Here is a 26,003-nt window from a genome sequence, read left to right on the forward strand (position 1 = left end):
GCGTGAATGATTTCAAAACATGAATAAATGAGAAGTTTTTGCATTATAATGTTTGAAAGTACAAGTGAGTAAGATTTATTTCCCCGGAAAACCCGATGTCTTCCGAATAAAAGTTATGATTGTTTCGCTTCATTGAATCGTTACATCGAATGAATATGATTTCCCTTGATTAATGATCTTCCTTTGATTAATGATTTCCCTTGATTAATGATTTCCTTTTATTAATGATTTCCCCTGATTAATGATGTCGGATTTCTACGTGAGTCGTTATAACCATGCATGATAATGACTAGTTCGTCTGTCTTAGTATTCTAATGAACACCGAAATTTGATCTTAAGACTTTGTCACCCTAGACTGGCCGAGTCTAACTGTAGCGAACAACTTAGGTGTGGGGGAGTCACCCCCGTATAGATCTATACACAAACTCTCGCTCTCCCTCCAGGAGACTTTGATTACAACTACAGACTACGACCGACACTTATTGGTGTCACTCGTTATTACTCACTCAATCCAGATGAGTTTGGTTAACCTTGATTAATGATCGAATTTTATTTTATACGAAAAGAAGGTAAGCCGAACAGACGAGGAGAAGAGGACTACTAGGCCCTACTAATTTCGTATGTTATTTAAGGCCGTCGAGTATACGAAAAGCGCGTTGGCCCACTTCGCATATAATTTATTTGGACCTTACTAGTAATGCTAATGGGCCACTGAGGCCCAATAGCATGTAAAAACCATTGAGGGTCCATTAAGCATGTAATTGGGTCACAGGAGGCCCAATAACATGTATTATTTAAGTTGGGCCCAAAAGCCATGTTAATGAGTCACGAAGGCCCATTAAGCATGATTAGAATCTCTCAAGCCCAACCATTTGAACGTTTACTTGGTTTATATAGAATTAATGTTGCGAGTTGCTTAATCGATATGTCGTATAAATCACGAAATTGTTTTATAACGGTTTATAGATTTATAAAACAGTTATTTTTCTATTCAAAACCCATAAGTTATAAAGTTTTGTATATTTTGACCCAATTATTATTATTATTAATATGATTGACCAAAAACATTAATTTGACCTATTCAGCCCCTTTATTTTGGTAAAGTTGGCAATTTTAGTCCTTTTTATAAGAAGAATGACATATTAGGTCCTTGGACTATTTTTCTTGACATCTTTGACCCAAACACTTATTTAAATAATGTTTTAAGCCCAAAAGTAATTTTTTGGAAAGTTTCAACCCTTTAGTTAAAAGATTTGCATTTTTGTCCACCTTTTTCACAATTTTTACACTTTTTACCCAAAACCCATAATCTTTGCATTTTAGATCCTTTTTGGCAAATAAGGCCATTTTAACCCTTGAAATAAGTTTATTTACTTTCCTACCCACTGTTTTGAGAAATTTACCATTTCAGCCCCCTTAAATCCATTTTTTCGCAACTTTGGGCCTATGGGCCGAAAAGCCCAAATTTTAGCCCACTAAGCCATAAATTTCATTTTTAGTCCTTTGAAAAACATAATGTTCATAGAAACTTCTATTTTAACTATTTTGGCATTTTGAACCTTGTAAAAACCGTAAATGACATCTTTTTCCCAATCTTTTACTTATTTGACAAGAATAGCCCAAAAATGAGTTTGATGTTGTAGTTTGTTATTTTAAAGCTTGTATATTAGTTTATTTTGACATGTTGAGTGCAATATGAACTAGATCACATATTTTTCCTTCTTAAACTATATATCTCGAAATATCTTTCATTTTTAGTACAAATATATCACAAAATCACAAGAAAACACACATATCATGCAAATACACATAGATCTTCACATTTTACTTGCATTCTCCCCCATAAAACATATGAAAACCGAAAATAGAGGGGTATGAACTCACCTTGAGTTTGTGGGTTCGGTTTTGAAGAGAAATGGAAGAAATGATGAGGTCTTTCTGCCTAGCAAGTTTCTTGAGAGGTCTTTGGCTTAGATGTGTTCTAAGAAGCAAAATCACGAATTTTGCATGAGTTATGGGGAGATTTTTGAGGAAATCAAAAGCTAAGGTATGAATCAAAACAACAACTTACCAAGGATTGGTGATATTAGGGAAGAATCTTCTTGGAGCTTTTGTGATTCTCGAAATTTTTGATGGATGGAGGATGAGTTCTTGAGAGAGTATTCTTGAGATATTTTGAAAGAGAATGAGGTGGAGAGGGTGGGAATCGGCCGAGAAGAAGAAGAAGAGAGGAGAGAAGGAGTGAGTTGACTTGCATGGAAACCCACCATGCAATAAAGAGGTGGCAAGTGCACAAAAATCCTCCAATTCTCCTTTATTTTTATTCCTCCTTCTTTTCCTTTACATGGGCCGAATTCTTGGGCTTAGGAGGAAGGAAGTGGTTTATTCTTGGGCCATTGTTTGATTTTGTTCGAAACCTTGAGCCCATTAAGTAGGTTTTCGGCCCATTGGGCGTTTAGAGGGGGTTCACGGCCCAATGTGCATAAAAGAATTGATTTATGGTCTTTTTGAAGGTTCTAAGCCCAACATAGTCAAATTGAAGGCTTATTGGCCTATTAGGCCCAATAAGAAAATCCTAGTCCAAAATGGACTTGAACCGGGATTGTTAGGGTTTCCAACCTTTTGTTGACTATTTGAATGTTTGTATAGAGTATTTGATGGAATTTTGTGGTCATTGACTAAGCACCATACATGTTTTCAAGTTTTAACTACAATGTTATCTATGTTAAGGGTTTTACAAAGCATCAGAATTCCTAGTTGTGACATCATCCCCCCGTTAGAGGGAATTTCGTCCCGAAATTCTTTTTGAAACTAGATTTAAGAATGCGAGAATAAGTGAGGGTACTTTTGCTTCATCTGGTCTTCGCGTTCCCATGTGAATTCTGGTCCGCGTTTCGCGTCCCACCGAACCTTCGCTATTGGAATGCGGCTTTGCTTAGTACGCTTCACCTCCCTGTCCATGATCTCAACGGGTTCCTCGATGAACAGGAGATTCTCGTTGATTTCGATTTCTTCTAACGGAATGACGAGAGTTTCATCGGATAAGCACTTCTTCAAATTGGAAACATGAAACGCGGGGTGTACACTGTTGAGTTCGGCAGGTAGTTGCAGTCTATAAGCCACCGGACCAATTCGGGCAAGAATCTCGAAGGGTCCAATATACCGTGGGTTTAGCTTTCCCCGTTTCCTAAAACGGATCACCCCTTTCCAGGGGGAGACCTTTAACAACACTCGATCCCCGACTTGAAATTCCAAAGGCTTTCGCCGCTTATCGGCGTAGCTCTTCTGTCGGTCGTGTGATGCTTGAAGTCGAGCTTTGATTTGAGCTATCTTCTCTGTCGTTTCGCGTATGATTTCTGGTCCTGTCAATGCATTGCTAGATGTCTGACCTCTTGCCAGCTGAGTGTCGCCTACCTCTGTCCAACACAACGGTGATCTACATTTACGACCATATAATGCTTCGAAAGGAGCAACTTTGATGCTTGTGTGATAACTGTTCTTGTATGAAAACTCAATTAAAGGTAAGCGGGTATCCCACGACCTTCCAAAGTCTATCACACATTCTCGAAGCATATCCTCAAGCGTTTCAATGGTTCGCTCACTTTGACCATCCGTCTGGGGGTGGTAAGCAATGCTCATGTCGAGTTGTGTCCCCATAGCCTTCTGTAGTGATTGTCAAAAGCGTGAAGTGAACATACTATCTAGATCTGAGATGATAGATATTGGTACTCCGTGGAGTCGCACAATTTCCTTGATGTAGATCCTTGTTAGTTGCTCCATTTTGTATGTCTCCTTTATTGGCAGGAAATGAGCGGATTTCGTCAATATGTTGACTATCACCCATATGGTATCCAATCCATCTGTTGTCTTGGGTAATTTGGTCACAAAGTCCATAGTAATCCTTTCTCATTTCCACTCGGGTATTACCGGCTGTTGTAATAGTCCCGGGGGCTTTTGATACTCTACCTTCACTTTAGCACAAGTGAGGCATTTGCTAACGTACGTGGCAATCTCTGCCTTCATGTTAGGCCACCAATAACATTTCTTGATATCCAGGTACATTTTATCTGACCCAGGATGGATGGAGTATCTTGTTTTATGAGCTTCATTCATGACTACTTCTCTGAATCCTCCAAGTTTAGGGACCCAAATTCGGTTCATGAAATAATATGTTCCATCCTCCTTGCCTTCGAAGTTCTTTTCCATCCCGCGTAACGCTTCTCTCGTTCTGTTTGCTGTCTTCATGGCGTCGAACTGGGCTGCTTTGATTTGTGAGGACAGATGAGATTGGATGGTTATTGAAAGAGTCTTCACACGACGATGGGAGTATTCCTTCCGACTCAAGGCATCAGCTACCACGTTAGCCTTGCCTGGGTGGTACTTGATTTTGCACTCATAATCGTTTAGCAGCTCAACCCATCTTCGCTGCCTCATGTTCAACTCCTTTTGATTTAAAATGTGTTGGAGACTCTTGTGGTCGGTGAAAATGGTGTACTTGGTACCATAAAGGTAGTGCCTCCAAATTTTCAAGGCGAAGACCACAGCTCCCAATTCACGATCATGGGTGGTATAATTCACCTCATGTGTTTTCAGTTGTCGGGATGCATAAGCTATCATATTGCGACGCTGCATGAGTACACAGCCTAAACCCTGATTCGAAGTATCGCAGTAAACTATGAAGTCCTCTGTTCCCTCTGGTAGTGATAATACTGGTGCACTACAAAGAGCTTGCTTCAGAGTTCGGAAGGCAACCTCCTGCTTTTCTGTCCATTTAAAGGGTACACCCTTCTGTGTAAGCATGGTAAGTGGCTTAGCTGTTTTGGAGAAGTTCTGAATGAATCTCCTGTAATAGCCTGCGAGACCTAAAAATTGACGAATTTCTATGGGTGTCGCTGGGACTGCCCATCCTTCAATGGCTTTGATTTTAGAGGGGCCCACATGTATCCCTTCTTGGCTGACAACATGACCTAAAAAGTTTATGCTACGGAGCCAGAACTCGCATTTAGAGAGTTTTGCGTATAACTTTTCAGTTCGTAGGGTTTCCAGGATTTGCCAGAGATGTCGGCTGTGCTCCTCTTCGCTTCGAGAATAGACTAGAATATCGTCGATGAAAACGATGACAAAGTTGTCGAGGAATGGTCGGCAGACTCGATTCATTAGGTTCATGAATGCGGCAGGGGCATTCGTTAGACCGAAGGGCATTACAACGAATTCATAATGTCCATAGCGGGTTCGGAAATCGGTTTTGGAGATATCCTCTTCCCGGACCTTGAGCTGGTGGTAGCCGGACCGTAGATCTATCTTAGAGAAATAATTTGCTCCATGGAAGTGTTGTGCCAACAACTGGGCCATCTCAGTCATTTCTCCAATGACTTCATCTCTTTCCTGCTCCGCCTGCACCGCTCGTGCTTCCATGGCGAATAGCTGTTGTCGTAGTGCGGCAGCCTCAACCTCCGGAGAGCGATTCTCTCTTACGGGATTTCCTGGTGGGGCTGGGCGGTTCTGTGGTGTCTCGCTCGTAGGTGGTGTGACGGAGGCTTCGTCTGGGCCTCCTTCTTCCTCCATATCGTCATCAGTCTCATCAAACTCGTAGTCTGTGTCTGTGTACTCGTCGGGTCCAACGCCGTGTGCTCTCCCTTGCTCTTCCCCTAGGTCGTCCTCAATCATCCCATGGGCCATTAAGACCTGATGAAACTGGATGCCCGGATGCTCCTCTTCCATGGTGGCTGTGAGGGGGGGGGGGGAACACGTGAGGAAGTATATAAATAAGCTATTATTAATCCTAAAATATTTTTAGTTGTTATAAAAAAATTGGGTTGATGCATTCCTCTTGTTTAAGAATAGGGTATGCCTTGGGTTTACTGACCATCACGATCGTTCCAGAGCATGTGATAGTTGTATTACGAAGAAATGTAGTTGATCAGGCTACATTCATCCCTAATACAACTGTGAACAGTCCTGGCTTAACCGGGATGTCAGGTTCTCCCAATTGTTTTATTCGAGTTGTTATTGTGTTCGTTTTTCTAAGTCGCACAAATAAGAGTGTTTATTGGTATATTTTATTTGTTTTGTTCAGAGTTATTTAGTCCCTTGCTGGGTTTATAGTTTTATATCAATGTGTGGTTAGATATGCCAGTTCACTATAAACAGTGCTCTGATACCAACCTGTCACACCCCCGAACCAGACGGCGGGAACGTCCGAGGGCTCGTGTGACTTAAATTGAAATATCATCACAATGAATATATATGAAACATAACACATGCATCACCAACCATTACATAGTACAACTGGCATTGTTTACATGAAGTACAAGGTTTACATTACATGATTTCGAAATATAAAGTGTTTGGTGATTAGCTACTACAAAAGAAAACTTTCAACACACCGGATTCCTTGTCTAATGATTACCTGAGAATACAAGTTATTTTGAAAACGGTCAACATATATAATGTTGGTGAGTTTATAAGTGTGTTTGATGAAAAGTAGTTTATGTCATTGGTAAAACCCAGAAAATCCGATATTTTCTGTAATAAAACTTTCTTGAAAAATAGTGTGATGATCCTGTAAGTATATGCGTGAATGATTTCAAAACATGAATAAATGAGAAGTTTTTGCATTATAATGTTTGAAAGTACAAGTGAGTAAGATTTATTTCCCCGGAAAAACCGATGTCTTCCGAATAAAAGTTATGATTGTTTTGCTTCATTGAACCGTTACATCGAATGAATATGATTTCCCTTGATTAATGATCTTCCTTTGATTAATGATTTCCCTTGATTAATGATTTCCTTTGATTAATGATTTCCCCTGATTAATGATGTCGGATTTCTACGTGAGTCGTTATAACCATGCATGATAATGACTAGTTCGTCTGTCTTAGTATTCTAATGAACACCGAAATTTGATCTTAAGACTTTGTCACCCTAGACCGGCCGAGTCTAACTGTAGCGAACAGCTTAGGTGTGGGGGAGTCACCCCCGTATAGATCTATACACAAACTCTCGCTCTCCTTCCAGGAGACTTTGATTACAACTACAGACTACGACCGACACTTATTGGTGTCACCCGTTATTACTCACTCAATCCACATGAGTTTGGTTAACCTTGATTAATGATCGAATTTTATTTTATACGAAAAGAAGGTAAGCCGAACAGACGAGGAGAAGAGGACTACTAGGCCCTACTAATTTCGTATGTTATTTAAGGCCGTCGAGTATACGAAAAGCGCGTTGGCCCACTTCGCATATAATTTATTTGGACCTTACTAGTAATGCTAATGGGCCACTGAGGCCCAATAGCATGTAAAAACCATTGAGGGTCCATTAAGCATGTAATTAGGTCACAGGAGGCCCAATAACATGTATTATTTAAGTTGGGCCCAAAAGCCATGTTAATGAGTCACGAAGGCCCATTAAGCATGATTAGAATCTCTCAAGCCCAACCATTTGAACGTTTACTTGGTTTATATAGAATTAATGTTGCGAGTTGCTTAATCGATATGTCGTATAAATCACGAAATTGTTTTATAACGGTTTATAGATTTATAAAATAGTTATTTTTCTATTCAAAACCCATAAGTTATAAAGTTTTGTATATTTTGACCCAATTATTATTATTATTAATATGATTGACCAAAAACATTAATTTGACCTATTCAGCCCCTTTATTTTGGTAAAGTTGGCAATTTTAGTCCTTTTTATAAGAAGAATGACATATTGGGTCCTTGGACTATTTTTCTTGACATCTTTGACCCAAACACTTATTTAAATAATGTTTAAGCCCAAAAGTAAATTTTTGGAAAGTTTCAACCCTTTAGTTAAAAGATTTGCATTTTTGTCCACCTTTTTCACAATTTTTACACTTTTTACCCGAAACCCAAAATCTTTGCATTTTAGATGCTTTTTGGCAAATAAGGTCATTTTAACCCTTGAAATAAGTTTATTTACTTTCCTACCCACTGTTTAACCGTAAATGACATCTTTTTCCCAATCTTTTACTTATTTGACAAAAATAGCCAAAAAATGAGTTTGATGTTGTAGTTTGTTATTTTAAAGCTTGTATATTATTTTATCTTGACGTGTTGAGTGCAATATGAACTAAATCACATATTTTCCTTCTTAAACTATAGATCTCGAAATATCTTTCATTTTTAGTACAAATATATCACAAAATCACAAGAAAACACACATATCATGCAAATACACATAGATCTTCACATTTTACTTGCATTCTCCCCCATAAAACATATGAAAACCGAAAATAGAGGGGTATGAACTCACCTTGAGTTTGTGGGTTCGGTTTTGAAGAGAAATGGAAGAAATGATGAGGTCTTTCGGCCTAACAAGTTTCTTGAGAGGTCTTTGGCTTAAATGTGTTCTAAGAAGCAAAATCACGAATTTTGCATGAGTTATGGGGAGATTTTTGAGGAAATCAAAAGCTAAGGTATGAATCAAAACAACAACTTACCAAGGATTGGTGATATTAGGGAAGAATCTTCTTGGAGCTTTTGTGATTCTCGAAATTTTTGATGGATGGAGGATGAGTTCTTGAGAGAGTATTCTTGAGATATTTTGAAAGAGAATGAGGTGGAGAGGGTGGGAATCGGCCGAGAAGAAGAAGAAGAGAGGAGAGAAGGAATGAGTTGACTTGCATGGAAACCCACCATGCAATAAAGAGGTGGCAAGTGCACAAAAATCCTCCAATTCTCCTTTATTTTTATTCCTCCTTCTTTTCCTTTACATGGGCCGAATTCTTGGGCTTAGGAGGAAGGAAGTGGTTTATTCTTGGGCCATTGTTTGATTTTGTTCGAAACCTTGAGCCCATTAAGTAGGTTTTCGGCCCATTGGGCTTTTAGAGGGGGTTCACGGCCCAATGTGCATAAAAGAATTGATTTATGGTCCTTTTGAAGGTTCTAAGCCCAACATAGTCAAATTGAAGGCTTATTGGCCTATTAGGCCCAATAAGAAAATCCTAGTCCAAAATGGACTTGAACCGGGATTGTTAGGGTTTCCAACCTTTTGTTGACTATTTGAATGTTTGTATAGAATATTTGATGGAATTTTGTGGTCATTGACTAAGCACCATACATGTTTTCAAGTTTTAACTATAATGTTATCTATGTTAAGGGTTTTACAAAGCATCAGAATTCCTAGTTGTGACATACTCTTCTGGCTGCTAGCTGGCAATTCCCCGAAGTGCTGCTCCTCCGGCTCCCCGAGCTACCAATACCAAAATGGCACTTAGTCCTAAAATGTCCTCAGAAGTCAAACTAGGTCAACCTTGGTCAAGGTCAAAGTCAACGGTGAAAGTCAACGCTCCGAGTTGACCTAACTCGTCGAGTTGCTCCTTCAACTCGTCGAGTTCTATGCTACTCAGACTAGTGATAACCCGAGTCAACTCGTCGAGTCATCCTTAGGCTCGGCGAGCACTTCCACATCCAGAATCGGGACAACACTACTCAACTCGTCGATTCCTTACCTGAACTCGGCGAGTTCCCCTATCTGTTTGGGCTATCTTAATGGATTAAGCCCCTACATTTCAAATCCAAGCCTCATACTTCACATAAACCCCAAAAATGCCCTTTCAAGGGTATAGCTTCCAGCTTTACCCGTTAATACCTCTTCTTAAAGGGTTTAGCTCAAACACTAGTTCCTTGGGACCTTAGAACTTGGTCCTAAGCCATTCATACTCCAAACTACAACATACTAACTTAGATCCAGGCATTGGACATCGTTTGGACGCATAAAGTTCCTTCCTTTCCTTCATGCATGGCCTTTTGGGGCTTAAGAGACCATAACATTCTCCATAGAGTTTGCATGGGACTCCAATGGCATAAAGTTTGCACCTTTATGCCTTTCCAACTCTTAATGACTCCAGATCTGGAAGTATACTCAACTTGGGACATCCATGACTCATACATCATACTTCATGGACAAAAACCCCATAAAAGTGACCTTAAAGAGATCTAAGAAACTACAAGGCAAGATAAAAACTTGATTACCAGAAAATGATGAGAATGGGACGAGATTCCTGGATCTACAGCTTCTCCTTGAACCTTTAAACTCCTTCTTCTTCTTCTAGGCTTCAAGAGCACCCCAAAACCACTCAAATATGACTCACACACTCAATAAGAACTCTAGGGTTTCGTGGAATAGGTTCTGGACCATGGGGGCTGTTAATGAGGCCAAGGGAGGGAGAATAAGATGCTTAAATAGGGTACCAAGTCCCATATTTAGGGTTTCCCAATCCCAGACCAACTCGCCGAGTAGGTCACTTAACCCACGACCCAAAAATCCGCTCCTACTCGTCGAGTACCTCCTTGGACTCGACGAGTTCTTCTTGAATTTAGGACTTTTCCTTCCTTTCTTGGTCTTCTGAACTTCGGGTGTTACACTTAAAAGCGTAAAAAAAAATTTTAAATTGATTCTGAAAAATAGGGGATGTCACAGTAGTGCTAATGGTGGGGTTTAGGGGCAGCCCCTTAGCAGGGTCCAAAAGGAAGAGCCCATGACAATTTCCTCTTCATAACCATCATTTACCATGTATAAAATGAAGTTGGATGTTGCATACAAAACTTAGAACTTTCATATGACTGAAAAACTGATTATGTACATCTCTTTGTCTCTCTAAAAGTGCATCACAACAGGTATTATGTATTTTTAATTCTGATTAGACATGTGATCATAATCAAAAATTTTGGACTCTTCCAATTCTGAATTTATATACCCCAAGCAATAGGGATAAATTACAGATTTCAGAAAGTGATACAATCACGATCGATCCATTCAAGTCAATTGTCCCTAAAACTCTAACAATAAATTCAACGCCTATTATTTGCAAAATAATTCAAATATTCACTTATTCTACCCGTTAGCTAATTCACCGAAGTTATCTAAATTATTAACGTTGTTGGTTACTTTGATTTCCTATTCATGTTGGTGTTTGAGTGTGTAGTTCATACACTCAAAATTTATGTTTCAAATTAATTACATTGCGTGTATCACAAGTTATTCATTCATTAATGAATTACATGTGGGGTGCTTATATTCAATTTTTTTTTAAAGATTTCATTTGTTTTGTTTTTGCGTTTTGATAGGGAACTTGGTAAAAATCAAATTAAGTACTTTTAATATGTATGCTAAAGCTTACATACTATAAGTGAAGTCGAACTTGTCCTGGTTTGTTGGATTTTGCATATTCTCACATACATATACTTTAGAATTTTGCATCAAGTCATGGAGTTCTCACACATCTACTGATGTACATCGGTGTAAATGTGTATAGGTTGGTAAAAAAAAGACATTGAATATTATATACATTTTGTGAATGCTTGACTGAAAGTGAAAACATCAACCTATGATTGATTTTGAGGAATCTGGCAAAGGAATCTAACGTTCCTTCCATATTGCATCGCTAGATTTATTAGAATCAGCTTTAGCGGAGTATTTAACGAAATATAAATTAAAAAAATTCTAGACATTTGATTTTCTGACGAAATAGCACGCAACGATTAAGTAAAAGAAATACTATTGTACTTGTTGAGACAGGGGGATTGTAATGAATATTATAACCCATTGCTAAATTGCCAGCTACAATAATCCATTGCTAAATTGTTGCTAAATGGATAAATTGTTACAACGGATTAGCGACAAAACTTATTTACTTTCATTATATGTAACTAAGCCCTCACAAATTTTGTCAAAAATCCGGAATTGTTTTTAAACCAATATCTCGCGAAGTGACTGACTTTTTGCCTGGCCGATTTTTTTCCTTCAAGAAAGGCACATTTTAACAATATCTTTTAGGGGTTTGCATCACAATAAAACTTTATAGAGAAAAAGCTTAGCAAGTATAACCAATACATTCGTTGTCGCACCAAAACATGGTTAGAAAAAGCTTAGCAAATGTAAGAAAACATTTCTTGTCACAAAGGTGCAATTGCCTCATATTAATTATTAATATAGGGTTACAACTTACACACTTACGTATACCATTACCATCTACACCTAGAGTTCATCTTTCTATTAGCTTTTCTGTGAAATGCTTAAGTTTAGCGTCCAATTAACAAATTCAATTATTTCACTACATTCCAATCCATATAAAACGTCAATGTCCATATTTAGCCTTGTACTCCTGCCATAGTTGATCCACAGGCTTTCCTGTCAAGTCTTCAAAATACTTGACATCGAAAGCAAACTTCATCATTGCATTAAGCTTTGCCACGAACTCTGGTACAATCCCATCACAATACTCAAGAAACCGGGCTGTGAAATCATACCCCTGGTCCCATTTATCACCATCACCTGGTTTTGCGAAATCCGATGAGACATAATTCGCTCTTAATTTCGTATAATCCGCAACCCCTTCCACCAATCCTTCGGGGGTCTAACCCTCGCCATTATATTGAAACACGTGGGTCATTTCATGATATAAAAGAGACGTGAATCCCCATTTCACGTCCCCTTGATACCCTTCTAAAAAACTAGAACTAAGATTAATATTGTTATTTCCCCATGTGATTCCTTCGTATCCTTCAATCTCTGTAATGTAAAGGTTGACGGAATCTACAGGCTTTCTGTCAGAGGGGTTGTTTTGTTGGAAAACGGTGGTCCATATGAAGTCGTTGATGGTACCCATTATTTGCTTTGTGTAGGGAACTCCGATTTCATTGGTGAAACGGATGCCGCCGGGAGTGTTGGGGTCGTAGTTAGTTACTTGGTAGTCCACGGCGGAGATCCCATGCAAGGACAATGAGTAGGCGAGGAGGCTACACAAGAAAAAGTAACGGTGAGACATGAAGAATCCACACTCAATGGGATCTCAAGGTTTTTCCAAATATGTCTACCGGTTTCAAAATCTAGAATTATTTCATAATTTATATATGGCCAGGAAATATTCCATCGACAAATATATGCTAAGTAATAAATTAATTGTAATAAATATATTCATACGTTACTATTTTAGTTACAGTTTGATGGTAAATAATAAAATTAATTGTAATTAAAATTAATTGTAACCTTAAAAGAACTATTTGAGGAAGAATTGCCAACATAAATTATAATTTGGGCTGTCTTCAGATTGATCTTAATGACCTTTTCAAAGGGCAGGCTGGTACTTCTTCTAGGTACTGGAATGTTGATGGCGATGACTGTTAAAAGGTTTTGTCTCTTAAGAAATTACTTGATGGGAAGTTGTTGCATCAAAATCAAGTGGAGACGTAATGGGACAAATTGATTACTTCAAAAATCAATTTACTTATTTGGAGGGTTAGACTCAGGAGGCTGTCTGCCAGATGTAATCTAGAGAGAAGAGGAGTTACTGTCATGTCGATTCTCTATCCTGCATGTAATGCATATGAGGAGACGGAAGAACACTTATTTGTCTCTTGTTCGACTGCAATAGAGGTCAAAGCTAAATTGCATATTTGGTGGAATGTGAAACCTTTTGGTACTGTCTTGCTGGAAAATTGGAATGATGGCGTGAATGGGTGTAGGCTACCCCAGAAGGTACAATGTGTTCTCAAGGTCATAAAAAATTATTTGTTTGGGCGATTTGGAGAAGCAGGAACCACTTAGTGTTTGAGAGCGATACACATTGTATAAATTCCATTGTGTTTGATATCATGACCTTTGCTTTTCTTTGGCTTTAAGAGTTGGTGGAAAGAAAGGGTAAATTTAGATCAGAGAGTTGGTGTAATAAGCCCATGGCTGTTATCTTGTAATTTCTTCCCCATCTTCTCGCTAGGTGTAATATTTTATACGTCTAGTAGGTGTTCTACAAAAAAATGTGATGTAAGAGAAATATAGTAGTAACATTTCTAAAAATCTTGAAAGTAAATTAAGTTAGGAGTTGGATTTTAAGAACTTTGGATAATTACACTACATATATGATACAAAAACAATATAGTATGGTAGGTTTGAGTACCTAAACTTATATACCTTGTAGGGTACATTCACTTCTTATATATATATATATATATATATATATATATATATATATATATATATATATATATATATATATATATATATATATATATATATATATATATATATATATATATATATATATATATAGAGAGAGCTAGGTTCAATTGTTTAAAGTATTTGTTGTGTTATTGTATGCATAAATGTAAGCCAATCAAAATTTAAAATATAAATAAATAAATAAATAAATAAATAAGGGTAATTAGGTAATTTTATAAACAACTTCCCCAAATACTTTCCTATAATTATGCTAGTTGATTTTAACCTAATTCATCCCCTTTTAATTACCACCGAGGTCACTTTGAAACCCCCCCCCCCCTCCCCCCCCCCCCCCGTAGGATTCGATCGAAAGCTTTCAGCCACCACGATCTAAAGTTTGGATCTTGACTGAACACCAACTATTATTCCCTTCATCTCTTTGCCATCTTCAAAAAAATACCAAGCCATTATCGCCTCTACATGTACTTCTGCAATTCTTATTTAAGAGTAACGAGACACACACACCCGCACATAGTTAGGGCTCGAATGAAGAAAGAAGGGGGAAGAAAGTTCGATTTCTTGATTTCTGATTTCATGGGCGTTGACACATGTATTTGTACATCGATGAAGGTGAGAAGGAAAGCACGAAGCGGCTGCAAGGTCCAATGGATGTCGATCGATTGCAGGCTAAGGAAAGCACGAAGCGGCTGCAAGGTCCAATCCCCCCTAATCGGATGACACCACTACTATCGAGTTATCGGAACTGGTACTAATCTCGATTCACCTCGATTCAGCTTCTTCATTCCCTGGTGGATCTTCTTCAACAGCTCAGCCAAGCTTTTGCTAACGTCAGTATATTAGTTCCTTTTCTGCTTCATCTCTATGTTCTCTCTTTTATTAACTGGAAGAAATGTGTAAGAGAAAAATACTCAAATTTATGTTGAAATTATGCAGGCATATGATTCCTTGATGAAAGCCTACTTAGAACATAATAAGGTAATATATATTTGTTTGCTTATCCGAAATACTTCTACATTGATGCTATAAGAGTGTAATTGGAAACTGACACTATGTTTTTTTTTCAGTTTGGTAATCTTCCATATGGTTTTCGGGCGAACACTTGGTTGGTTCCTCCATCCATTTTGGACTCAGAATCAAACTTCCAGCCACTTCCATCAGAAGATGAAAACTGGGGTGGCAATGGTGGAGGCCAAGGGCAAAATGGTCAACATGACCATAGACCATGGGCCACAGAGTTTGCAATATTAGCCAACCTTCCTTGCAAGACTGAGGAAGAAAGGGTGATTCGTGATCGAAAGGCATTCTTGCTTCATAGCTTGTTTGTTTATGTCTCTATCTTTAAAGCTGTTTCAACCATACGCAAAGTCATACATTCTGTTGCAACATCAAACTGTTCTCCAGGATCAATAGTATGTGAGGATCGTGTGGGGGACTTGTTTATTACAGTGAGGCGTGATGCAAGCTCAAAGTCAGAAGTGAAGGTAGTTGGTGTTGGATCTCCTACCATGTCTTCTGATGAAGTTGCTATAACAAATTTACTCAAAGGAATAATAACAGATGAGAGTGCAGTAATCCATGTAAGTATGCCTGAACTCATTCTTCTGCTAGCTATGGAATCTAAATAAATATAGCCAACTTTTACTATTTACAAATTACAGGACACCACCTCCCTGGGTACTGTATTTGTAAGACATTGTGGATATACAGCAACTGTAAAGATTGTTGGTGACATCAAAAAGGCAAAATTCATATCACAAGATATATCGATTGATGATCAACCGGAAGGTGGAGCTAATGCCCTTAACATTAACAGGTATGGAATTAATAAATTCCAAGATTATAAACTGATATTTCTGGATAACCAAATCACAATAACAAAAGATCCTCAAAATGAGTAGTAAATTAGTAACATAATACTCGTTTATATGGAACCTTTTACAGCTTAAGGGCTCTGCTTCCCAACTCAAGAGATGTGGAATTATCAGGATCCCTGTCATCTGAACAGGGGAATTCTGATTCTGTCAGAATAAAATCTTAAAGATGAACATTGTATGGAATGAAGATGAACAATGACCACTGATCTTCCAAAAAGAATGGATTATTCTACCAGAATAATATACAATATAATGAAAAAAAATAAATGTAATAGTATATTCTGGTAGAATGATTTATATATTGTGTTTTTTTGTTATTAATAAGTGTAACATTCTCATAGAATAGTATATATATATTTTTTCTTTTCTAAGAATGTAATGAAATTTTTTTAACTTGTATCCAAAATTTTGTTATTCTTCAAGAAGTTCATTAAATCAAAATATATATTATGTCCGAATGTGTATTCTTGTATGGTTTAATCATATTTGTTATTTTTCAATATATTGATAAAAATATTCCGTCAGAATTTTCGATTATCATACATACAATCAGATTTTTAAAATTATAGAATCTATTTTCCTTAAAATATGCAATTTTCCTTTTTTAAATTTATGTTAATTGACTAAAATACCCTTAGAATGAAAGTAGATAGTATTTTTTTTATTATATTTAATTTAATAATATGTATTATTCACTTTCCAAAATTAAGTAAAATGATTGACCCACAATTATGCATACAATAACACAATACTTAGTTTGAATAGAATAACCTAAGCATATATATATATATATATATATATATATATATATATATATATATATATATATATATATCTTATAAAGGAGGCCATTCAAATGAATATGGTTCAAAATATGTAATTTTCTTGAACCATGTTCATTTGAAACTCCTAAACTCTTCACTTTATGCTACTTAAATGATTATTTAATTTGAATATTTTGCCTATATAAGAAACACTTGCTTCTCTCCTCTTTTCATTTTGCTTTATCTTTTCATTTCATTTTCGTTATCTATAGTGCGTGAGCATGAAGAAGTTTCAAATAGGTTTGTTTTCTTTTTTCCACATATTTTTTCCTTATACATTTTGGTTATCTAGAGTACATGAGCATGAAAAAGTTTCAAATAGGTTTTCTTTCTTCTTTCCACATCTTTTTTCCTTATATTTTCTTAAAATTCCATAAGAAATTTGTTGTGCATAGGAGCTAATACAAAAGTTTATGGTATTTAGAGATGATGAAGAATTGTCTCAAGGTTGTATATGTAGAGCCAAAAGAAAAATGTCGTCAATTTTGATGTGTTATTTCTTGAAAGTGCGTTTGCAAAAGAAAAAAAATGAAATAGAAACAACGAGAACTTTTTAGGTGAAGGTTATACATTTTGTAACACCCTGTTTCGAGTTTTTTCATAATTTAGGGCCGTGACCCGAAGATCAAGTATCATAAGGCTTCGGGCTTTGGGAAAAACAGATTTAGACCAATTTGGATGTGGGTAATGTAGATTACGGGATCCAAGAGTTTGGTTTGTGTTGGAGTCAAAGGGTAAAACGGGAAAAGTGTTGTTTCAGACTTCTTTCATGAAATATGAATTTTTGTTCGGGAAGTTTTAGTCCAAGATATCTACATAATATTGTGGGGGATCTTCAATACCTTTTCGTGGATATAAAGATCGTCGAAAACGGATTTGGAACGAAGAAGTTATGACCGTTTGAAGTTAAGAAGGTTTTGGGCTTAGTCTAATACGTTGGACGTACAAGGCATACCTGGAGTACGCTGGGCGTACGCAAACAGAGCCCAAACCCTATTTTTTTGGTTTGAGCCCTATCTAATGTAACGACGTAAATTTTCGAAAATTTTTTCATTTTTCAAACATAACATATCTCATATAAATCATCTCAAAACTCAAGTGTATCAAATATTATCACGGTAAAACATATCCCATAATTTCAAATACAAAATCCTCTGTCAGTGTGTACAAATCATGCCGACGCCTTCCCGCGATGCTCGCTAGTACCTGAAACACATATCACATAACACGGTAAGCATAAATGCTTAGTGAGTTCCCCAAAATACGACATACAACACATAAGCCACTCGAGGCTATAACTCGGTATGACCCTCCGGTCAATGTGTCTCAGCGGGACCCTCCAGTCCCGTAGCTCGTTGGACTCTCCAGTCCGGTCTAGCTCGTTGGACCCTCCGGTTCGGTCTAAATCGTTGGACCCTCCGGTCCGGTCTACTCGAGGACCCTCTGGCCTTGTAAGTCGTTGGACCCTCCGGTCCGGTCTATATAACACATAGCATACATATATCACAATGCACGTAATCTCAAACATACACATAACACATAAGACCCTCCGGTCTGCACATAGATACCACACTAGGTAATGTATAGTGAGAACACTCACCTCGTATGATGTCTAGTAAACTCTCGTGCTCGATATCCCCGACCTAGCCTCCGCCTATCAAAATGATAATATCTCTAATCAATACTTTCCTCATGTTCTCATCTCTAAAGAATGGGTAGAAGACCATTCTACCCCTCCATGGCCTCTCATGAATCAGTTTGACCAAACCCCCAAGGTCAACTGATGTCAACTCCAGTCAACGGTCCAACTTTGACCCGACTCGTCGAGTACACTCGGGTGACTCGGCGAGTCCATGCGTGTCCTCTGAATCCTCATAAGGCCTCACTCGACTCGTCGAGTTAACCTTTCACTCGACGGGTTACCACTGATCACGAATCGCGGGGCAACCTGATCCGACTCGTCGAGTCCTCTTATGGACTCGGCGACTTTCCTCCATGGCAACACTCATTTGACCTTCTGAGGTTAGATCTGTTTCTCTAACTTATAGATCTGGCCTTCTAGCACCCAAAAGTCACGTAAAGGTTCAATCTTTATGTCCATGCACCACACAACAAGCTCTATTTGAAGAAATATCTCTTAAAATGACAACCTAGACTCAAAACCCCAATGAGACTTCATAAAGCTGGATGATTGGGACTCTATGGACCTCTCAAGGTCCAGATCTAAAGTCTATTCCTCAATGGGACTCCACATGCTCCATATTCCAACTAAAGAAGGGGTAAAGAAACCCTAGATTCATGAGATCTACTTTATACACAAAAATAGGCATGGATTCATACCTCAAACAGCAACCTTTGATGAAGTGATTAAAGGTCTGAGCTCCTCAACCAGCCTAGCTTAAACCCCCCTCCTTCTTCCTTGCAAGAATGCTCTAAAGTGAAGAAATTAGCTCCCTCTCTCTCTATGCTCTCTGGTTCGAATGGTGTCTCTCAAGGTATGAGTGGCCGCAAATGAAGGCTATAAGGACCCTTAAATAGGGCACAGGACCAAAGATTTAGGGTTTCTGACCACAGCGCGGACTCGTCGAGTCCATTCATTAATCCGAGTCATCAGTCGCGATCCTACTCGACGAGTTTAGGCGTCAACTCGTCGAGTCCCTCTTCTTAACTCAAAATAAATACTTAAATTATGATACCTGGAAATCGGGATGTTACAATTCTCCCCCACTAGAATCATACTTCGCCCTCGAAGTCTTACTTTGCAAACAACTCTGGATGCTGCTCCCGCATCTCCGTCTCCGGCTCCTAAGTCAGCTCGGACCCTCTCCGATGTTGCCACTGGACCTGAACCAGAGGCACCTCATTGTTCCTCAGAACCTTGATCTTTCGATCCAAGATCGCGATCGGCCTCTCAATGTAATTCAGGCTCACATCCACCTGAATATCCTCTAGCGGCACTACTGCCATCTCATCGGCTATACACTTCCTTAACTGGGATACGTGGAAGGTATCATGAATCTGGCTCAACTCCGCAGGTAGCTCCAAACGGTATGCTACCTTACCCACTCTCGCGGTCACCCTGAACGGACCAATGTATCAGGGCCCCAGCTTGCCCCTCTTCCTGAATCGGATCACTGCTTTCCAAGGAGATACCTTCAGGAGTACGAAATCTCCAACCTGGAACTCGAGCTCGGATCGCCGCCTGTCCGCAAAACTCTTCTGGCGGCTCTGGGATGTCATCAACCTCTGTCTGACCTGCTGTATCTGCTCAGCCGTCTTAAGCACTATCTCAGTGCTACCCATCACTCGCTGCCCTACCTCTCCCCAACAGATGGGAGTTCGACACCTCCTCCCATATAAAAGCTCAAAGGGAGGCATACCTATACTCGAATGGTGGCTGTTGTTGTAAGAAAACTCAGCTAAAGGTAGGTATGTGTCCCAACTTCCCCCGAAGTCCATAACACATGCTCAAAGCATGTCCTCGAGCGTCTGTATCGTCCATTCACTCTGTCCATCCGTATGTGGGTGGTAAGCAGTACTGAATTGCAATCTCGTTCCCAACTCCTCATGGAACTTCTTCCAGAACCTGGAAGTGAAACGTACATCTCGGTCCGACACAATCGAGATCGGCACTCCATGCCGTGACACCACCTCCCTCACATATATCTCTGCCAGCCTCTCTGCAGAAGAGCTCTCACTGATAGCAAGGAAATGAGTGCTCTTCGTCAGCCGATCCACAATCATCCAAATTGCATCAACACCTCTCGCGGTCCTCGGCAATTTGGTGATAAAATCCATAGAAATATGTTCCCACTTCCACTGGGGAACCTCTAATGGCTGCAATTTGCCATGCGGACGCTGGTGCTCGGCCTTAACCCGGCGACAGGTCAAGCACCTCTCTACTACCTATGCAACATCCCTCTTCATACAGGGCCACCAGTAGTCTCTCTTCAGGTCCAAATACATCTTAGTGGCCCCGGGATGGATCGAGAATCTCGATCTATGCGCCTCCTCCATCAGAGTGCTACGTTCCCCGCCCGTATACGGCACCCAAATCCGACCATGAAAGGTCATAAGCCCTCGACTATCCGTCACAAACTCGGATACCTGTCCAATCACCCGCTCTCTTTTGCGGTTCTCCGGTCTCACAGCCTCTGCCTGGGCCTCTCGAATGGTATCCAACACCGGAGTCATCACCGTCATCCTCATACATATATCTCGAATCGGGGAACTCTCCGCCCTGCAGCTCAGAGCATCGGCTACCATGTTAGCCTTGCCCGGGTGGTATAGGATCTCACAATCGTAATCCTTTACCACATCCAACCATCTCTTCTGGCGCATAATCAGGTTGGGCTGATCCATCAGATACAACAAACTCTTGTCGTCCGTGTATATGGTACACCGAACCCCATACAAATAATGGTGCCATATCTTGAGGGCGAACACCACTGCCCCAACTCCAAATCGTGGGTGGGATACCTCGTCTCATGAGGCTTCAGCTGCCTCGATGCGTATGCTATCATGTGCCATCTCTGCATAAGCACCGCACCCAATCCCGATATAGACGCATCACAATACACCACGAAATCTTCCATTCCCTCCGGAATGGCTAACACCGGGGCTTCGCATAATCTCTGGCGAAGAGTCTCAAACGAGGTCTGCTGCTCGGGACCCCAAATAAAAGCAGCGCCCTTCCGGGTCAATCTGGTGAGGGGAACGACAATCTTAGAGAAATCTATGATAAATCTCCGGTAGTAGCCGGCCAACCCCAGAAAACTCCTGATCTCGGTGGGGGATCTCAGCACCTCCCAACTCATCACAGCCTCAATCTTGGCTGGATCGACCAATATCCCATTCTGATTAACGAGATGTCCCAAGAACTGGACCTCTCGTAACCAGAAATCACACTTGGAGAATTTTGCATAAAGCCTCTCCGATCTCAATACTCCAAGGATCTCTCTCAGGTGCTCCTCATGCTGCTCTCTGGATCTCGAATACACTAGAATATCGTCGATGAACACAATCACCGATCGATCCAACATCGGCCTGCATACTCGGTTCATGAGGTCCATGAACGCTACTGGTGCATTGGTGAGCCCAAAACGAGTCTTTTGCAAAATGATTTTGCCTTTTCCTTTGACACTGCTGATGGCTTCTTCTTCATACAGATTTTGCCTTTTCCTTTGACACTGCTGATGGCTTCTTCTTCATCTCCGGATGACCAAACTTGATGGTCTCTTTTGACATGAGCTACGTATGCCCTGGCCTTTTCCTTTTCTTCCAATTCTTGAGCCATTCTCAGGTAGAAAGCTCTGTCTTTCACTACATTGGCCTTGTAGTCTTTTGCAAAATGATTCTCTTTGTTGCATTTGTGACAGATTACAACATCACTTTTGTCTTCTGAGGGAGTACCGAAGTCAGTGGTTTGAATAGACTGCGGTGCCTCCTTCGGTTGAGTATTTTGAGATTGCGGTGGTGGATGAGAACTTTTGGGATAACAGGAATGGTTATTTTGTGGGTTGAAGTTACGGTTGAATGGAGGTTTGTTGAGCTGCTGATTCTTACGAAAGGAAGAAGGTGGTAGTTTGTTGAACTGTTGGCTAACAAGAGCAATCGCTTTCTGGAATTCTTCTTCATCATCATACTCTGAGTCAGCTTCGTATGACTGCGGTGTAGTGTCATACGAGGGATAGTAGGATTGATTGTGTGGAGCTTGTGCTATGAGAGCCAGTGGTCCTCCGAAGTCAGCACAGTCTTTGAGTACGGTGGATTCTTATGCTTGCAGTTCCCCGTAGAGCTTGTAAAGAGACAAAGAGTGAATCTTTCTATCCCCTTGAACTATCATCTTAGTAGTAGTCCAATGTCTTCCCAAACCGTTGAGGATTTGAAGATTTGTTTCATGGTTACTGCGGATGGTGCCCGCATTAGACAACTTGGTGACTATCAGGTTGAACCTTTTGAAGGAGTCTTCCAAACTTTCGCCAGTATGAGCTTTGAAATTGTTGAACTCATTGAGTGCAGTTGTGAGCTTTTTGTCTTGAGCTTGTTCTGAGCCTTCATACAGGTTTTTGAGAACCTCCCAGATCTCTTTTGCTGATTTGCAATTTATGATAATGTCGAAGTTGTCAGGAGCAACTCCACAAGAGATTTCATAAAAAGCAACAACATCATTTTCCATTTTATCGAGATCGTCTTTGGTGGGACGATTCATGACTGGTTGGCCTCCTCCTAGTCTGGCTGTGGCGCCGTCAGTTTGAACTGGTGTAAGAACTGGGACATGTGGTCCTTCTTCTACGGATCGCCATACATCTCTACCAAGTCTTCTTAAATATCTTTCCATTCTCTGGGACCAGTGATGATATTCATTTGCCACCAATATTGGGGCTCGATTTGAACCACCAACACTGTTGGAAACATTCAGAGACAATGATTGTGCCATTTTCCTTGTTTTTTTTAAGTTTTTTTTATAAGAAATGAGCTTCAGTGGTATAGAAGGCCCTTTGAAAATCAGAGTTTTGTTTTTCAAAAAGCAACCACTATGGCTCTGATACCAATTGTTGAGAGAAAAACATTGAGACACACTTGAACAAACGTTAGAAAAAGTGTAATTGCGGAATAGTTTATCTCGAAGGATCTAAAAGCTCAACAATAATATTAATAAGTTAGAGTTAGAAGGTTAGAAAGTTAGTTGCGGAAATGTAAGGAAACATAATGACAGCAGGTGATATATCAAGTCTACACATAAGTTGATTCATAACATGGAATGCATTCAAACCAAGTTAGTAAGTGAGATCAAACTTAGTGATTAAGTCGCAAGTGACTTGCTCCGAAGAGAAGTAGTAATCAGTTACGTTCTAGAGAACTTTGAGAGTAAGAAGATATTAAGATGCGTAAGAAGATGAGAGTAAGATGTGTGAAAATGATAGATCCAAGATACTTATAAATTGAGAAAGAATGAGCTCTATATATAGAGACTCAAGAGTTACATCGGATCAGTTCTCTAAGAGTAGCCATGCAAGGCATACTGGACAATAGAGAGTATTACAGAAAAGTAGATAAAGTTAAACTAAGTAAAGAGATAATAAGACTGCGGTTGGATGACGACTTCAGGTGAGGCTGCTGATGAAACCTTGACTGCGGATCCTTGTGGGCTGCGGTAGCTGAAGTTCAAGAGGGTCACTTTTCATGATTCAACAATTTCCCCCTAAGTGATCTCTTTAACTTTTCTTCAGTTGTCAAGTTTTAGAAACTTGATCAGTGTCCACCAAAACTTCCTGATATTTTCCAACCAGGTGATCCTCCTTAAAATTTCGAACTTGACTTCGACAGTAGTGTGCTTTGATCTTTCAACTGCGGTTCGACAAATTTCAAGTTGCTTCCTTGTGAGACGATTCATGGCAGTCATGGGAATGAAGTATTTGACCTTATCGACCTTCCTTTTGAAAATGACTCCAAGTTCAGGGAAGTTTGTTGCACCTAGGGATCTTTCTTCATAACCTTCGGTAGGCATCGGTGCAGGATCAAGTGGTGGCAGATCGAACTTCTTGGCAATTGTAGGATAAATGTCCGCATCAATCTTTGCAAAGTCGCAGACAGTTTCCTTCAAAAATGTGATTGCCCTTTCAAGTGCTATCTTCATCTTCGGATGCTTTTCAGATTTGTTTTGGAACACCTTGGCTATCAGAAAGACTTCTTCAGGGTTCATGCATGGGAAGTCAGCCTGGGTGCGGACATAGTCCTGATTCCTTCTTGTGAGAGTGTATTGGATGAAGTCAGCTTTCATGAACTTTCGGGGCTTGTAGTTCTTGACTGCTGATTGTCTATCGTTAGACCAGATTTTCTCTATGGAAGAGGCATGTTTGGCATAGAATCGTTTGAGCCTCTTAAATTCCATAGGCAGTCTTTAGTGATTCAGTAGGCTACGGTCAAACTGCTCAAATACAGTGAAGTACTTAGCATTTGGGGAGATTGGAACATCCCAGTAGCCATCAGAAGGGGGTTCAGCATATGTAAGGTAGGGTTTGTAGTCATCATCCAGTAATCTGCGGTGGGGATTGATCCATGAGTTGATTAAGGATTCATCCATGGAGATGTCGAATCCGTTTTCTCTCCAGATAAGTTCAGCAAATTGGGCTGCTTTCCAATCTGCTTTCTTTTGTTTCGTTGCAGGAGAGTCATTGGAGTGCTCGGATGACATGTCGGATGCTAGATTTTTGAAGTGGGGAGGGGTCTCTGGTTGCTCAGGAGAGGGATCTTTTTGGGTGATCTCCTTTTGCAGTGGAGACTGATGCGGTGGTGACTGATGCGGTGGTGATGGAATTTTTTCAATTGTGATGGGGGGACTTTGATGATGGGAAATACTGTTGGAATGATGGTCTTCTTCATCACTTCCCCCTCTTGAGGAATGCAACACCGGAGCTTCCTCAAGCCATTGTTTGAGACCATCGACCTTGGCACATACCTCCTGGAATTGGGTTTTCAGAGCATCAGCTAATTACTGATTGTCTGGAATGGCGGAGTTGAAGAGCAACCGATGAATCTCCTTTGTGAGTTGAAGAATTTCGGGGCCATGGAAGTTTGAAGAAAGAGAGCGTTGGAGTCTATTGATAGTGGATTGAAGGACTGAGATAGTGGACTCATAAGCAGTGTGAGTTTCATCTATCAGCTTCTGGGAGTGAGTAGACTGGTCCGCAATGGCCTTTTGTAGATCTGCTTTGATTGCGGATACCTCAGAGATGAGGTGCTCCATAGTGGCCATGAATTGCTTGTGATCCGCTTGACGACTCGTATCGAGAGATCGAATTCCTATTTCAACCTTCAGGGAAATTCGTTCAGCAGCCAAATGTTCACGGGTTTCCAGTCTTTCGATTCGCTTGATCAGTGACTGCGGTCCTAGCAGGTCTTCAGGTTGCGGTTGAGTGGGCTTTACCGCAGCAAGAATTTGGTCGACTTTGGCTTGTAGACTTAAAAATTCTTTTCTGGTCACCGCATTCTTCTTCTTCTTCTTCTTCTTCTTCTTCTTCTTCTTCTTCTTCTTCTTCTTCTTCTTCTTCTTCTTCTTCTTCTTCTTCTTCTTCTTCTTCTTCTTCTTCTTCTTCTTCTTCTCTCTTCTTCTTCTTCTTCTTCTTCTTCTTCTTCTTCTTCTTCTTCTTCTTCTTCTTCTTCTTCTTCTTCTTCTTCTTCTTCTTCTTCTTCTTCTTCTTCTTCTCTTCTTCTTCTTCTTCTTCTTCTTCTTCTTCTTCTTCTTCTTCTTCTTCTTCTTCTTCTTCTTCTTCTTCTTCTTCTTCTTCTTCTTCTTCTTCTTCTTCTTCTTCTTCTT

The 26,003-nt window shown here is 39.7% G+C and overlaps 1 pseudogene; it reads right to left on the reverse strand.

Annotated features, from left to right (window-relative positions):
• Positions 1–12,106: 12,106 nt before the first annotated feature.
• On the reverse strand, positions 12,107–12,796 carry LOC145139960 (uncharacterized; annotated as a pseudogene).
• Positions 12,797–26,003: the final 13,207 nt, after the last annotated feature.

Source organism: Lactuca virosa, chromosome 9 (genome assembly GCF_052849685.1).
Source record: "Lactuca virosa cultivar CGN04683 chromosome 9, Lactuca_virosa_CGN04683_v6, whole genome shotgun sequence".
Classification (NCBI taxonomy): Eukaryota; Viridiplantae; Streptophyta; class Magnoliopsida; order Asterales; family Asteraceae; genus Lactuca; species Lactuca virosa.